General features: G+C 39.0%; 1 long non-coding RNA gene across 1 annotated transcript in view; it reads left to right on the top strand.

Annotated features, from left to right (window-relative positions):
* Positions 1–14114, top strand: part of LOC120756108 (uncharacterized) — a 151725-nt gene extending 137611 nt beyond the window's left edge. Inside the window, exons 3-5 of the long non-coding RNA XR_005702024.2 lie at positions 499–669; positions 1181–1275; positions 12354–14114. This is a non-coding gene — a long non-coding RNA (uncharacterized LOC120756108). The remainder of the gene's footprint in view (positions 1–498; positions 670–1180; positions 1276–12353) is intronic.
* The last annotated feature ends 143 nt before the right edge of the window (positions 14115–14257 follow it).

The raw sequence follows: 14257 nt of genomic DNA, 5'->3' as shown, positions 1-14257 counted from the left end.
ATATATATATTTTTTTTTTTTTTTTTTACAGTTTTTAGGAAACTAAGCAAGTGCAAAGCATCATAACCCTAGAGGTTACTGTATGCAGAAAGGTGTGTATAAAATTAGCCATTACGTTATTATGAAAAGTAACAAAAAAAGTTACTGGGTCCAGGATGTGAAATGAGTAGAACAAGCAGGAAAAATGAAACTGCAGAGACTGTGCTGTGACTTGAAGATAACACGGGTGATCACGGTCTGTTAGGCTAATGTAAGCAAGACCAAAAGTATATGAATTGTGCAATCAACACAGAGGATCAATGTGGCAAGTCCTTTTGAGTGCTCTCAATATTGGTAGAAAACAGGGAAGCTGGACAGTACAGGGAGAAGTGGATGGCTTCATTGTTGGCATTTGGTGTTGTTTCAGCTATTGCAGATATCTGCCTGGCATCCATTCCCTACCATGGTGGAGTGTCAGTCTGCTTTAGGTCCTGCGTCATCTCTGCTATTCCTGTACAGATATCCTGGGTGATTTACAGCCTTCTCAAATGGCACTGGGCACCTGTGCATTGGACAGAAACCCTGGCCTTTGCTTTGTGAATCAGCACCCTCCTTAAAAGCCGCAACAATGTGGTCATGGCCGCAGCCAAGCATGGTAGCAGTGAGCAAGTTGGACAAATCTTTGAACAGGTATATCTGCAATAATTATCTTCAGCTTGGGTCTTTTAAGGGCTGGCTCAGGGCTGAGCCCTACAGCTTCCTGCCTTGGCTGAGAATGAATCACCTGTGGGGTGCTGCATTTCCCAGAGCAGATGGGAACTGTCGGGTTCAGAGTCAGAAATTATGGAAAGGGATACAACGTGTAACAGCTCCCTTTGGGCAGGAGAGATCGGCGAGGGGGATAGGTAGGTCTCTTCAGCCAAGGAGAGGATATCACAGATAAGGATGCTTAAGGAAGATGCTTTGACAGGCAGTCAGGTGTCTATGCAAAATACCTAGAGGAGAAAGCAATTAAAAGAGCTCTAGTTGATTAAAAAAAAAAAAAGTTGAAGAAAATGCAGTCAGTCTAAGAATAAACTTAATCACCAAGGTGCCCTTGAAGTTTATCAGACCACCTAGAGGTGCAATATCCCAGACAGGCAATGAGTTCTCAGAAATATCCTTCATCTAATCTTTTTTTTATTATTTTTCCCTGCCCTAGGATGATTGAAGTGTTTTGGTTTGGTTTGGTTGGAAGACTGTACTAGCTTGCCAGGGGGAATTCAGAGGAAAGCAGAATATTTTCCCAAAGAGAAGGTAAGGCCCAGCCACACCTTGCAACATCAGATCTTTAATCGTGTACCTGCCTGTATAACAGCAGCAATATTCAGTGTTTCTGTAACATCATTCATGCAAGAATTTCAAAGCACTTCATAAGCACTAATTAATCAAACCTCACAAACCCTCAGCAAGCAGCAACTTTGCCCACCAATGAAGCGTAATCAGCTCTAGAATGGAACATGATGGCAGTTTGATATCTCATAACATGATGCAACAGGTCAAGGCAAGTAGAACAGGAGCAATTGAGGGCACTTGGGAAGCACCGATCCTTAAATATCTTTGCAGATACAGTGCTTCTCTGGCTATGCTCTGAGGAAATATTTGGTAAAATAGTTTTGGGGAAAAGCAATTTATGTATTGCACATGAAAGAACAGTTTGAAATATATATTTTTAATTCCTCATAGATCTCCTAATGCTAAAGGCAAATATCTGCGTTTTGTAGGGGCAATGCATCAGAATACTTTCCACTCATTTTGGGACCTTTGTTTCCATCCCTCTAACCAGTAGCACCTGGAGTCCTAGAGATCATGTAATAAGCCACTCTGATGTAGTTCTTGACCCCCAGGCACTGCTGCCTGAGGGTCCTCAGGGGAAGAAGGAAGCTGTGTCCAAGACTTCAGGCTATACCTGCAGTACCTCTGTGTTTTGAGAGATCACTCAGCACATTTAGCATTTTACCCCCAAGATGGGTCTCTCAAGGCTGTGATCCCCAGCTACAAAACCTGCTCCAGTGCAGAAGCCACAAGGCCTAAATTAGTGCCTTCTCTTGGCCCAGCCAAAGCTGTCAATGTTCCAGTTCACTACAATGAGAGAAAGATTGGGTTGGCTCAGTTTCTTTATATTTCTGCCAATCCGATCTTGAGAGGCGGACAAATTCAGAATATATTAGTATATCAGTTACTAATACTCTGAGAATGTATCTTCCCAATTAAGCATATGTTGAACAACCTTCAGGTTTTCCTGTCTGTAGGCAAAACATCACTGTATTTTAGGTCTCCTGTCCTATCACTTCTCATCTCTTTTGGAAGCAAATGGGACATGGGTTGGTTTTTTTTATTTACATCATGCAATAGAATTATATTGTACTTGTATAAAATAATGTGCAAACTATTAAGTAATGTAATGAAATGCTGGAAGTTAAAACAAAAAGCTTGAATGATTTAAATCTTGCTACATTTTAAATGTGCAATATGTTTTCAAGAATGAAATTGGTCTTTGGGGCTGAATTAATAGTACAGATATCCAGCCCACTTTGGAAAGAATAAGTAATACCTAGGGATGTAATTTAAAAGTCTTGCAATTAGCTGGTCATTTCACATTTTGAGAGTTCTGGTCTTGTTGTTTGGCTTTATAAATAACTCATATAGTCATCTTCTAATTATACATGATATGTTTAAAAAACACAACAAAACCTACCAAACTGTTTGGATGAGAATCTTTCCTTTGGCAGAAGAGTGAAAAGCAAATAGTTCAGATGGATTATGTAGTATACTTCCCATTAATATGCCTTTGCAAACTTATTTAAAACCCCAAGATCTGGAAGCTCCTTTAACCATGCATTCAGGTTGTCATTATTTTCCCTAACTTCACTTCCTGATCATGAAGCAACAAAGTATTTTCAGTCAAAACTCATCTCACTATCTCACTGTACATCTAATTGATAAATAAGGGATATTACTGTAAAAGTGAAAAGGTGGCTTTATTTGTGAGTATGGTATAAACTGTCTAATCAGAAGCTCTATAATGGAAACTCAGCCAAACTTTTGCAGGACTAAATTGAGATCCTAGGAGGACTATATTTCCTTGGGACTAGCCTTCTGTCTGTAGTATACAGTATGAAACATTTTCTGCCTGTCATATGGGGTCAATGATGTACTGTGCTGATACTGAGATGAAAATCAGAACTGTCTTAAGGCTGTTCTCAGTCACCTTCCTAACACCCTTAAGCAGTCATTTTGGTTCCCTGGAACTGGGGATAGAGAGCCTTTCCTAGTCACAGTTCCCTTATAACTTCACTTGTAGCAGGTTAGTAAGTGATAAGCTGCAGAGGAAGGCATTGTAAAGCTGTCATGTGTGAGCTTTTATTTTTGTCTTCCAAATCAAGCATTCTGCCAACAGAGCATGGGGTTCAGGTACTTCATTAAATTGACTTTTTGTACATTTCAGTCTTGCTGATGGATAGTAGCTACTGCAGGAGGTCACAATCTGACCCCAAATCTGACTTCTATGCTATAAAGTAAGGATCCTTTAGTAGGCTGAATTATATAATTATTATCAGCATGTCTGCAAATGCAACACCTCAGTGAAATAATCTGTAGGGAGATTCTAGATTGTGAATCATGATGCTGTGTGGTGAAATTTTGGCTGAAGTAGCTGTCATTTAAAAGATATTGTGAATGCATAGATTTCAGTCCTCTAACTAGCCCCTTTTTTCCAATCTAAAAATTAAGAAATTATTCTTTCATGGATCTATCTTTCTTTAATCTCTTGACTTTACAACTTGGTTGAAATGTACACTACTAATGGATTTGATACAATAAAAAAGACATTGTGTCTAGCTACATATATATACTAGAAATTAAAAGTTGAGGTGTGAGAAATGAAAAATTCATAGCCTTGGATGTTGAGAAAGACAGACCTGCTGTCTCCCCTTGAAGTCACCTAGGTGAGGCATTTTGACATAATGGAAGCATCAATGAACTGCTCTTGATTAGAATTTTGACAGGTTGACACTATCCCCCTGAACAGGAAGACCAGGGTTGAAAGAAAATTTTAATACAAACAGAATTTCATTAATACCACAGTTTGCTATAATGGGGGTCTTTTTTTCCCCCCACTGTTATTTTTGCTTAGATGGTGTCATTGCCTTTTAAAGGGGAAAGACACTGTGGTTAAGCTTTGTCTCAGAAACGATGTCATACTAATGGAACAGGAGCTTTCAAGTAAAATATGAAACAAACTGTCTGGAATTGTTCTGATTCTCCAGGCACAAACAAAACCAGTTTTAATAGGGTGCTTCCTTTAAGTGCAGGCTCTAGTCATTGAGCCAATCTTTATTTTGTAGAGAGTACAGAAATTCATTAAACAATATAAAAGAATCAATATAAGCAGAATATCAGAATGGCCTTACATCTCTCAAGATCCAAAAATATAGCCTCACTTCACTTTATTTACCTTTTAAGAGCTTTTTTTCTCTAATGTGGTAACTGTTAGACTCTATCTGCTCTGCTCAGTGTTAGGGCTGTCATGATGAAAGTGCATAAACAATATAAATAATAGTTTTTGGCACATGAAAGGAACTCTGAGTGGATTGTTCTTTTGGAATTTAACCATCACTATTTTTGTTTGACTTTCAGGGATTTTTTATTATTATTTTTTATGTTTAACCCAAAAATTCTTATAATCTTAAATTGATTATTTGAAAAAACATCATTCTTTTAACGTATACATTACAATTTAATATTTATAGCTTGATGCCAGGCAATTCTTACGCAATTTACTAAATATTTATTAAATCAGACTTATTTTTAAAGACTTATAGTTTTGTAACCACTCTCTAGCACTAATACTCTTTGAAGTGGAATGTCAGGCTGCACAAGTCAGCTTCTATATTGTATTTCCAGTCCTTGTCTGCAGTGATCCTTCTTGACTTCTTTTCACTGCTGAATAGTTAAATAGTTTAAGCTCTTTCAGATCCTTGATATTATCAGGTTATATAACCTCCCACTCCATTCCCATTCATCATCTCTGCAATGTAATATTTGCACATGGATTTTTTACATCTTATTTAAGATTTGCAGAGACCCTTAAAGCAATTGATTAAACACACAATATCTCTCTTTGTGATGCATTTTTAATTTCTCATTTAGAGGCAACTTAATTGAATTACTGTGAGCTTACAGTCAGTATTTTCCTGATATCATTTAATTGTGAGTGTTGAGTTTTTAGATGCAGAGCTTGAGGCATATTTACCACCTTAATTGCAGACTCATTCTAACCCTTTTTTTGAAGATGATGAGTGTTGAAGTACTGACTCACAGTGGAATGCAGGCAGTGTACATCTTCTCCGTTTGGAAACCTAAAACTAAGCCATCTAAATCAATGAACTTGATACAATGAGATAAACAGCTTATCCAGTCACCAACAGAGTCAGTAATGGAATCTGGGCATCTGCTTCACATTTTCTTGTTCTCCAACCATGCCATTTCTGTCTCCTTAAAGCATCAGTGACAAATTAAGTAAAAATAGACATGTGAGGAGTATGAGGAAGAGATTGTTGAAAACAAAGCAATTCAGAGCATTTTATCCTTTCCATCCAAGTCAATGGCAGGTGTTCTATGTCCTATTACAGCTTTGATAGCATGTTATGTTGCATCATTTCAGCATACTTGCTCTCAGACTGGATGACTAAATGTCAGTTCAGATAGCAGTTATCCAATCCAAATGATCCACAGTTGGATAGCAGCAGGTGAACAGGAGAGTGTCCATTTCAGAAGCCTACCCTGCCAGTCCATACATGGAAGGCTGCAGATACTCCAGATTTTGTTAGTAGAAAGGAACAGGTGTAAACTAGGAAATATTTTCATGTGATTTTACAGTTCTGTCGTGATTGATTATGGGTCTACACATTATGGAGAAGAGAGATCTTCAGAATAAATACGGACAGTTCTGATTATCCATCTTTCCATTTATTGACAGAAATTGCAAAAAAAACCACCCCAATGTGTTATAAGTAGAAAAAAACCAACAAAACCCCACTGCATTAAGAACCATTTCTTTGCTAAAAAACCCATTAAATCAGCCTCTTGACATATTCCCCAGGAAGTTAAACTGATTGTGATTGGCTCTGAGTGAAATGGAAATGAGAAAATTCCAATAAACATGTGAACATACAAACTGATTTTCAACCCATTCTAAACACAGGTTAGCCACAGACATTATTTGTATGGGCCGGTAAGTGAGAAGCTGAAGTGCATCTGAATGTAAAAGCCAAAATCAATTTGATTTTAAATGATTTTCAGCTGATTTTAAAAAGCAATGGTGCGGAACTTATGTGTAAGGTTAAACAGCATCAATTGTGTTCCTTACAGACTAAAGCAAGCTTATTTTTTCTCCTTTATTCAATTTGTTATTTCTTTTTATCCTACTACTGTTTTCAAGGTCCTGTATATCACTTTACTGGTTTTAGTTGGAATTATCAGACCAACAATGCAAAGCACTTATACACAAAACTGAACACCAGATAGGACTCCATGAATATTATATTATTCATGGCCAATGAATTAGAGATGCTTTAAAAAAGAAGAAATCTAGTCTGCTGTGGTACGTCCTCAACTTTATTCTAGCTGCAGGCTTCTTTTGCCCGTATGCATTGAGTAACCCAATGGACTCAAAATCAAAATCCCCTTTGGAAATAATAATTGGCTGCTGGTCAGGCTGTGATTGCCATTCATTTACTGAGAAAAATGATCATGTGATACAGGATCCATAATGAGTCGGAAGAAATCTGGACTCAATTTTTGTCCTTGTTTTGCCTAGTCTTGGCAATCTTGGGCAAAACATTTGTTCTCTCTCAGCCTTTGTTTCCTAAACTATAATGTGTGAAAAAGAAGTCCTTTGTTTTTCATCTTTTGTTGTCTGGCAATTTAGACTTTACTGATTTTGGCCAGGGAATTTATTTTTATTGCATGTGGAACAGCAGCAACCCCTGCTTATCCCATTGGAAAACCAGGGTTTAGCTTCTTACAGTACTTGGAATGTTGTGGTGCTAATTAACTTGGAATTGCAGAAATACTTTGGTCAGTGACAAGAAAATGTAAGATACTACAGCTCCTCAGATTGGATGACAGACAGTGGCCAGGAAATTCAGATTGTTTGAAATTATTGCTGTTTGTGCTTTGGAAAAATGCTTCTCAATACAGATATGGTAAGGACCCAGAACAGGGTTCAAATACAAGTTTAAATTATGCAGAGAGTTATTCCATAATGGAGCTTGGAAGAACTTAAAGGAATTTAAACTGGAACAAAATAGAGCTTGTTGAAATCTTTACAAATATATACATGATAAAGAATGGTGACAAATGTGTTTGGGCTATTAATTATAAAATCCTATAGCAGGAGGGATTAAAAAAACCTGTAATCCATTTTTCTGGGAGTATTTTAAATGAGGAGTAAACAAGCCGTTTTCTGAGCCTTCTTTACTTCACCATAAATTGAAGTAGAATTTTCTTCAGAAATTAGACTGTGTAAGTGTCACGAGGTCATTTGCATCCTCTTCTTCAGTCTTTCTCTGCATTCCAATCCTTATGGCTTCCTACACTATGATGTAGTTTTCTGTTTGTATTTATAATGGGATTTTATCACTAATGTTTTTGCACAACGTAATTAAAAATCAGCTTCCTTGCTGGATGCAAGGACTCTGAAGTCAGTTTCCCATGTTTGATAGACTCCTTGCAACTCAATATGGTAAATCCCACATATGAAAACAGATTATGAACAAGGCCTTCAGAAAGCATAAATTTAAAGTTAGATTCTTGTTTACTTTTTTTTTTTTTCCCAGTGAAAGTGCTTAAGTTGTCAGCAGTTGGAACCAACTTATGTATCTGAGGGTCTGAAATCTCAGTCGATGCCCTTATCCCTTCACTTCTATTTAATGATTCTTTGTAGTACAAAATATCAGTTTTCCAATCTAGATATTTACTGATTGTGTACTTTTTAGTACCATTTTAAATTATTCCTTATCTTTAAAGCTTCTGTCTCTGCAAAATTAAAAATTTAGTGATATAAATGGCCATTTAGCCAATTCAGCTTCATTACAGTAATAGAATTGTATCAGTTCCTGCATTATTTCCTTTCTGAAAATATTCAAGCTATTTCGAAAAAAATATTTGTCAAGCTGAATTTTCTTAAGAATTTGGTGCAAAATCTTTTGTTGGTTTAAATATTGTAAAGATTTTGAGCACTTGTACATTTGTGTGCCAAAATGTTGCTATTAAGTTGGTGAGGAGTTATAAGTGTACCCACACAGATTCAGAATTGCAAAAATTTCTGGGACAGCACTGAGTATTTAAGTGGATGATATGAATCTATAACAGGTTAGCATCTTGAAAATTATACCTTGCCCTCGACTCAAAAGGACCCCACACACAGGATTTAGAAGGGGCAAAAGCAGTGTGCCAATTTCTGGAAAGCTTTCTGGATGAGAAGGAGCTAAGTAAAATGACCTTAGAAATAGAGGTGTGAAGGCTGGATAATCCCTCATGATACAATCTTAAATTTTATGAAAAAACAATAGGGAATACTTCATTTCTATTTCTGAAAATTGTTAATAGTGCTTAAACCAATGGAAGTGTTTTACCACATAAAAATATTAATAAACCACAGAACTCTAAAGTATGCTATAAAAGCCAGAGTATAATTAGATTGGGAAAGCAGTTTTCTAGACTTGTGAAAGGTACTCTTACCGTTACAATTAAAATACAAAATCCTAGCCATTGAAAAGAATGTCTTGATACAGTCTCAGCTCAGGAAGTCTGGAAGAGCTGAATTACAGGATATACACCGTAGAAAGGAGCTCTCCGTGTTATAAAATGCTGAAGAATTGCTTTTCCAGAAGCTTTGGGGTTGTGTTTTTTATTCCACCATGAAATTCATTGGAAGATAGGGAAATCCTACAGCGGTGTTATGCGCTTACAGTTGTTTCACTAATTTAAACCTATCACACAGCTGCTCCTTACCGATATTAAATACAGTTTCTTTCATGCTGATAATGCAATCTCTTGCTCAGGTACTCAGCAACTTTGTTCCTGTCCACATTTCATACCCCAGATAATGCCTAAGATAAACGTGGAGCGCATAGCAAGTACTAAAAGAAATGGATCCACTCTCATGGGCAAAATTTTGAGCTTGTCTCCCAGCAGAATATGTGTGCACCTACACGCAGCTGTGAAATAGAGCAAGAATGCCTAACCTGAGGCCTGCACTCACTCTAAAAACACCAGAGTTTAGCCCTGAACTGTTTCCATCTTAATCAGGGATTGAAATCCACAGTAAGGCCCAACATCCCAGAATCTGAGTCATCTATCTTATGTTGAGAAGCATGTTGCGATCAGTGATGATTTTTTTTCCCCCCAAGAGCTAATCTGGCACATAAAGGATGAGAACATTAGACATTTGCTTCTTTTTATTGCAAAGTAGTAGCTGTTTCTTGACAGGACAAAAGTTGAGTCACTCTCAGGAGGATTGCACTACCAGCGTCCTTTGCTTATTGTTATCTGGGATTGTCTCAACAATGCCGAGCCTGCTGTTATCCATTACTTTCTCTTCTCATAGATCTGCTTGGGATTAGCCAGGCACATCTCTGGCTGCTTAGCATTTTGCATGCTAACAACAGAAAGAGTCAGTCCCTACAAGCTGCTCACCTTGACAGAGACAGCTGCACAATTTTTCCAAGTAGTACTTTTATTAGAATTTGACTGTTACTGGAAGAGCTGAGTGATCCCATGGCTTGAACTCCCCATGGATTCACAGTGTGTTGCACATTTCAAGAAAGGAGGAGAATTTGGGGTTTTTATTATTATTTGTGCATGAACCAGCACTGTCAGAGTCTAGACACGCATGATGAACCACCAGACTTCCATTGTGCCAGGAAGCTGTGAATGGAGTTGCTGCGTGGCAGAGAATGGTGAATGAAGCCATTAAACACTTTCTTTTTTTTTTTTTTTTTTTCCTCCTCTCTCTTGTTGGGTCTTCTAAATGTAAAAACTCAACTTTTTCAGACTGACTCCCCTCCCCCAGTCCACTCACAACCATTCCATTTAGCCCAGCCACTTTGCAGGAATATTTCTTTCTATCTACAGCAGCAAGAATGGATGAAAAGTTGAGCTTGTGTCATCAACGAGAGGAAAGCAAAGCTCACCCACCAAAAGGTGATCAGCAGCCGCCATGTATGCTTCACCTTTAAGTGCCCTTCCACTGTATGCAAGCACCTGTAGAGGCTAAAATCACCTGAAAGTGATTGCATCCTGAGTTTGGGCCTTTGAAACGTGGGTGAGGGGAAAAGTTTGGGTGCATAAATAAGCTGAAAAAAAAAAAAAATCCTCACTGTCAAATGAAATGTTCCTCTGCTTTATCACCATTATTTTTAGTGAGATTTTGCATTATGGTACCTTGAGTTTTAAATTAAATGTCAAATATAATTTGGCACTACAAAGAATGAATTATGTGACTGCCCTTAGAGAAAATCAGAAGGCTTAGCTCTGTGAGTTAAATTGGTATCTGCCTTATGCTGAGCTGATGTGGGCTAATTGATTAGGATCTGACAGGATACCATATTGCAAATTCAGCACAAACTCTTCCATTAAAAAAAAAAAAAAATAGATCTAAGGTACCTTTAGGGGAAAGGAAAAGATCTGTAAAACAGAATGGGGAGAGGAAAATAGTATCTTCAAGGACTGTCTTTTGCACTGATGTGTTAGATTCCCCAGAAGCCCACACTTCTTAAGGGTACAATATGGATGTTAATATGCCCCAGGTCACTTTGGAAGCAGGTTTGCAATCAAATTTCAGGTTCTTTTGGCCTAATTTTAAAGAGCAGCAAAATATTTTCTCAGTTAGCTGACTAAATCTATCTCCATAAGAACTAAGATGACAAAGTGCCACTTTAGATCATTAAAGGGGGCAATATATTTTAATCAACTATTACATAGGAAGGACAAACCAAGTGCTATAGCAGTGGGTCATTTTATAAATTCAGTGCTTGTGGCCCTCTCCCTTTCAAAATGCATGATGTTATTTCCTGGAAACATCAGTCTTAAAAAACTATTGTCAAGTAAACAAGCCTTGTGTTTCTCACAGCCTTCATGTCTGTGTAGTCTGGGTTTAATTTTCTGTTAAGTATGGGTAGTGTGGAGGGGGGAGGACTAAGTCTGAAGTTCTAATGTAGTCAGGCTGGAATCTGTCACTCAGCTTATTGCATGTTGATGACTCAGTGCAGTTTCAGCTGTAAGCAGACCATGATTTATGGACACCAAGTGAACTCCTGCGGCAAAAACCAGCCATGAGATCAGAGCAGCAATAGGGCCCTTTTTTGGCAGGAGACAGCGCCTGCATTTTTCTCATTCATGCCAAACTGCTTTGCACGGCAATTAGCTCTGTCCTCATTTAGTCTCCAGTCCCAAAGGGTAATGAAAGTCATATATCATCTTCAAGGCTGCTAATTATCCAGCTCAGTTACAGGTAGGCTTTGTAACTGTGAGAAGGGTCTGTCTGCTTGATATTTATTGCTCTTCTAATAAGCAAGTTGAAGGAGAAGGGGGGGAAACTTTCTTGAAAGCTTGCCCATACCCCTTGCCTCAGATCCTTGACATACCTTCGGCAAATGTGCAAGTCAAAGGGGAAATGTCTTCATTCCACATATCCATTTTTCATGCTGTAACTAAACATTCAGCAAGAACAGAGCGAGTGCTTGAAACATGAGAGAACGTACATTTGGAGTGAGTTGTCTCTAGTTGTTTGCTTGTGGAAAGACAATCCTCTGAATAAACAGACAGGAAAACAGGAAGGGCAGTGGGGAGGAATGAGGAACTTCTTTCTCCTCTTCCACTCCTTTCTCCTCCCAGCCCTTCAGCCCACACCACAGCAGCGTCTTGGGAAAATGATGGGGTTAGAGAACCGTGTTTGTTTTACTGAAGATATACCAGAACAACTTGATATTCCAACCCTCTCACCATCAGCCCTGAAATACAGTAAGATTAAAATCTCTATTCAGAGTTCAGGCCCTGCCTGACTTTCTGTAAGAGGCTGAACCAGATGCTTGACCGTTTCAGTTGTTTTGGAAGTTGGTATTAATAGAGCCAGGCCTTGCGACTAGGAGCCATCTTTTGCTGTACTCAAAATACTGGCTAAATCAACAGTCCAAGTACCTGAGTCCTTACTGTGCTAAGAAATGAACTTCAACTTATAAGAAATCCTTTTAACTTTTGAAAAGTTTTGATTTGCTTTTGACTTGTTTCATTTGTATTTTGTGTCTTTATTTTGTACTTATTTTCATCAGTAAGCCTGAAAACTGCGAGGTTCGAGACTAAGCAGTCTGTTGCTGCGTGAATTTGGAGGCATTTCCAAGTCCTGTTGGCCAGTGAAGGAGTTTCCAAATGTCCTCTCTAAATGCCCAGTGAAGTCATATGCTCCATGTGAAAAGCTTACAGAAAAGCTTCCTCCAATACTTCCCATCAGCTGGGTGCCTTTTTGTCACTGGTGGCAGTGGCTGCTGAGGAAAAAGCTACTGTGCATATGCAGGAAAGCAATTTTGCAAGCTCCAGCCCAGGGCACAGCAGTGCATGCTTTGTGCAGTTGACCTGTGTATGTGCAGCATGCATGGAGTGACACTGAATCTCAAGGCATGAAATGTGATTTCTCTGCTATCATCAGGACTCCCATTTACTACAGGCTCCATTGTCCCAGAAATCCTTATGACAGCCTTGTTGTGTAGAAAGGCAGTTGTCAGGGCAAGCACCTCAAAAGGGAGCTGGGACAGAAGCAGTGGGCAAAGCTCAGCAAATAAAGAGCTTTGGCTGGCACTGACCTGCAGCTGGAGGTAAAATGAGCAGGAGGAGCAGAGATGCTGCTCAGCATTTGTGCACCGTAAGGGCAGCATGTGACTACTGATAGAAGGCAGAGAAGACAAGGACCTACTGTCGCAGAGGAGACACTGCTGCAAAGAGAGTACACTACTGCAAGGTATACAGCTCTTCGGGTGGGAGCTGAACTGCAGCATGGTGGGAGATCTGCAGCCTTTCAAGGCTTTGAACTGCGGTGTGGCATTGGGAGGGGCCCAGCACCACTCCGGTGCCTCTGGGTATCTCTGCTGGATTCATCCAGGCCTGACTTTCATTTCTGTCAGCAACAGGAAACCACTTACAGGGTGGGGATTTGAAAGAAGTAGAGGAAGTTCCTTATTCTTTTTTACTCTCCTCTGTATCTTTGCTGATGTTGAAAATGGAGGATCAACTTTCATCATCAAATGTGATTTCATTTTTCACTCCTGTTGAGAATGGCAGAATATTTTGCGTGGTTCTCATCTTGGCCTGGAGGAAACACTAGAAAACTGGATGAGATCCAAGCAGTTCAGATACCACGACTCAGAGGAGCATTTGCAAAGGAGTGGGTGCTCATCTGTTGTGCATTGGCAGGTTCCCTTGAACTCAGTAGTACTCATCTGATTTATACCAGTCACAGTGGTGCCCTGCAAACCTCGAGTTATTTGTCTATGCTGTCTTTGCCAAGCTTCCAAACCTGTTGACTTGAACTTTCAGTGGTTGCATTCCAAGTGCTCTCACTCCACCCTTCCTGGCAATAGGTATCCATGTAGCTCCGTGTGATGGCCGTGGGAACTGCTGATGTATATCCTACTGAAGAACAGAGCATTGGTGTCTGGATCCTGCTGTTTTGCAGAGTCAAGGCTTGAGGCACTCGGCCACTGGTGCTGAGGTGAAGGGCAGTGAGTTGGACAGAAGTCATTCAGGATCAGAGTGGTGGCCTAACTTATCTGGGATCTTGGCTCTGAAAATGGCTAGTGCTAACTGCTGTGGAGGAAACTGCCTCATTTTCTCCTATTATTTAATTCTGATATGAAGCAACCCTTTTTTTCTCAACAGGAAGAATATCTGTTTCTGAAAAAAGGATTTGACTTTGCACTACTCATTCTGTAGTCCCCAAACTTTTTACAGCTCTTGAAGTTTTTGTGCTGTCTTTTTGTGTATTTAGAAGACAGTAGGGGAATGGATAAAAAAAATATTAAAGCTTCCTCCAAATTCTTCTGAATAGTGTATTGCCTTTTGCTTTCCACCATTTGGTTTCAATGGTTTAGATCTGCCTCCTAAGCCACCTTTTCATGTGATGCTAATTAGCATGACACCAATATTCAGTATTGTTTTGGAAGTAGTATCTTCTGAGATGAAC

Source organism: Hirundo rustica, chromosome 8 (genome assembly GCF_015227805.2).
Source record: "Hirundo rustica isolate bHirRus1 chromosome 8, bHirRus1.pri.v3, whole genome shotgun sequence".
Classification (NCBI taxonomy): Eukaryota; Metazoa; Chordata; class Aves; order Passeriformes; family Hirundinidae; genus Hirundo; species Hirundo rustica.
This window is presented reverse-complemented; position numbering and strand designations above follow the sequence as displayed.